We start from the raw sequence: 3,014 nt of genomic DNA on the forward strand, positions 1-3,014 counted from the left end.
CTTACGTTTGTTGTTATTTCAAGGTTTCTATGCCTAGTAGCAGACATATCCTATTGAAAACACAAGAGTATCAAAAGCGTACATAAACAACTGATTTCAACAATTTTTTGGATGGTCATAAGGCGTGCTTGAAAAATACGTCACTTCATATCCGAAGAATTATTGTTCAAAATCTCAGCATCGTAATTCGAAATTCGTAAACTGCCAGGTAAAGGACTTTTCGTGAGCACTTTCTAATGCGTGTTAGTGTTTAGTGTCTTAGTCCTATTTAAAACACAACTTTTTGTCGTTAAATGTTGAACCTCGATACTTTCGATCATATACAAATGCAAACACTGAGTGATAATAATTCGCTTAGCTACGCGTGCTCGCCAGGTAGAAACTGAACTCGTTCAGTTCCCTTTCAAGCGCCTCGTGTTGATCTCTGATTAAAATCGAACCGCTCACAAACGAATCGAGTTAAACCAGTGGAGTGCTTTTCCCATTATAGCTTCACTACTTCGATGGCACTAGTACGAAGCCTATCGGTGGTCATGGCTATAAATTACTGTAATTCATAGGTATATCCGTAAAAATTATTGAAAAACATGGAGCCATTTTTAGAGTAGCGAAAGAAAAGCTTTTTGTTTATGGCCGTAAACAAAGTAAAGTTGGCGACGCAGAGTGTCCCTTTGGATAAAAGTGTTGAAGCGGCGTTGTATGGCCGCCTCGACGTCGCCGTTCGCTATACGTTATCAGATTAGATGCGAAAATATGTCACTAATCCTCGATCTGCAACAAAAATACGTAGCTTCTTTTCTGCGTAACGTCCTTGGCAAACTATAACAGGTCACTTTATGTACGGAAGAGAACGATAAATTAGAAGCACTTATTCTTATCATGTTCACGCACGTCCTAGAAAAAGCAATTGGCTAGAAGGTATATTTCATCAAAAACTGGTAAATCTCATTTATCGGCTGAGCAAAGATAAGAAATACATATATATATAGCCTTTTTCCAAAATTAAAGATTTACCCAATCTACTTGCAACATAGACAAGACACTGTTACGATTTATTAACCTTTTGTAATTACTGTCAACTGATTTAGAAGAAAAGCTTGCGTACGGGCACAAACACCAAACGATTACCATACTGAATGTCATGCATAAACTTCGGTATTGTCGTCTGATAACCATTCACGTAAAATATAGGCCGTATGGATGTCACTGGAACGACAACGTTCGCTTATGGCCAACTTGATCAAGCACACGAAATAAACAAGGTTAAATTGGAAACAGAGACAGAACGAATACATTTATTTACCTCTTATTATTATCTAGTTAAATTTTTTACAATGGTGATGATGATAGCAATTATTACAACATTGAGCTGACGCGACAGAAGCAATCCAGCGGCCGACTCAAAGCTATAATACCGTTGGTTTAAGCGATCAAGTTGGCCATCAGGAAACACACGGTCAACCTCAGGCTACAATTTTGGCTGCCATTGTTTTGCGCCCTCATATCACTGCTGCCATAGATGGCGCAAAGGAGTCATCAGAGTTTGGCGGGCGCCTTATGATGAGTGTTTTCCATGTGCCAGCACCACTATTATATGTCCAAATCATCGAATCCGTGACGTCAGCCATCTTTCAATAATGATAGCAATGGCAATATCACTAATGATTAACGTAGTAGATGCCTCAAGCAACGATCGTAGTAATAACACTTTTGGTGTCGGTCTGTCATACTTTTCCGGAGCTCACATAAAATACTCGCAAAAATAATATGTATACCTATAAGTACGTACATACGTAAGTATATGCAGTATAGGATCGTCATTATCTGTCGCGTATTTCAGCGAATACTGCGAAGTGCGCCTTTGATCCACCCCAAGACCATGAGAAGTAGAGTATCAGGGCGCAGAATACATGTAGAACGCTGTTGTTCTGGACAATTAAATTGTTCCGAAAAGTGATTTTAACGTCAGTTCCATCTTAGAGCTTCGTTAGACACGGTCAGTCATCGAAGTAGCTGTTTTGGATGGCGATTTAACTAATGCAAATGGGGAATAGATGTAAAGCGGGTCTTATAGACATGCCGACGTTGTCCAAAAGTCAGCAATAAGCATCCAAGTAGATGTTTGCGACTAACGTTATAAACAGGTTAACTACATAATAGGCACATTGTTCTTATTAACTGTATTATATATCTTATAAAGTTGATTCTAATTTATGTTAATAATGTCTTAGCTCAACTTCCACAAGCTATCATGTAGTATGACCTAATTTTATATTATTTGGTCCTAAATAATATAGCGGTAATGGATAACTTAATGCCCTTGAAGCATTGAGTAATTTTTCGATAACATTACTGTATAAACCGCTGAGGCAATTTAGGAAAGTTCACAGTATTTCACATTTGTCATAGATTCGGCGTTACTGCAGCAACTTACAGGGTTGTCTTGATGTTAACGCCACGCAGTTAAAAATGTTTAGAGTTAATCATTACGTCCGACATTAATTACATGTTAAATAGCAATTCTTCACAAATATCTTATTAAACATCCTTTCTTCTCAAGCATCGGTAAACCGAAATACACTAAAACCGACAAAGTCATTCATGAAAAACGGGGACGATTTACAGACGCAAAGCACTGAACAACTGGGTCTCAAGAATCTCGTGGCAAATGCTTTATTAAAAAATAAACAACTATTATGCTCCTGAGGTTAATTTTTATAGGGGCTTAGGCCTAGGTAGAAAAGATCTAACAATATGAATGCGATTACCTAAGAGGAACGAGGTTCTCTTTATTTTCTGTCACCGGTAATTACAGTCGCATCTGCTATTTTTTGGACCCACTTCTTCTAAACACATAGAACCCTGCTATTAAAAGACAGCCCCTGTATACTTGCAATACGTAACAACATTGCATAATGCAAAAAAAAAATAGGCAAAGGCCTGACAGTTATGAAGTTAATACGAAACTTATACGATAGGTCTTGCGATGAAATGCTAGCTGAATGGTAATGAAT

The sequence above is a fragment of the Varroa jacobsoni genome, unplaced genomic scaffold (assembly GCF_002532875.2).
Source record: "Varroa jacobsoni isolate VJ856 unplaced genomic scaffold, vjacob_1.0 scaffold_1101, whole genome shotgun sequence".
Taxonomy (NCBI): Eukaryota; Metazoa; Arthropoda; class Arachnida; order Mesostigmata; family Varroidae; genus Varroa; species Varroa jacobsoni.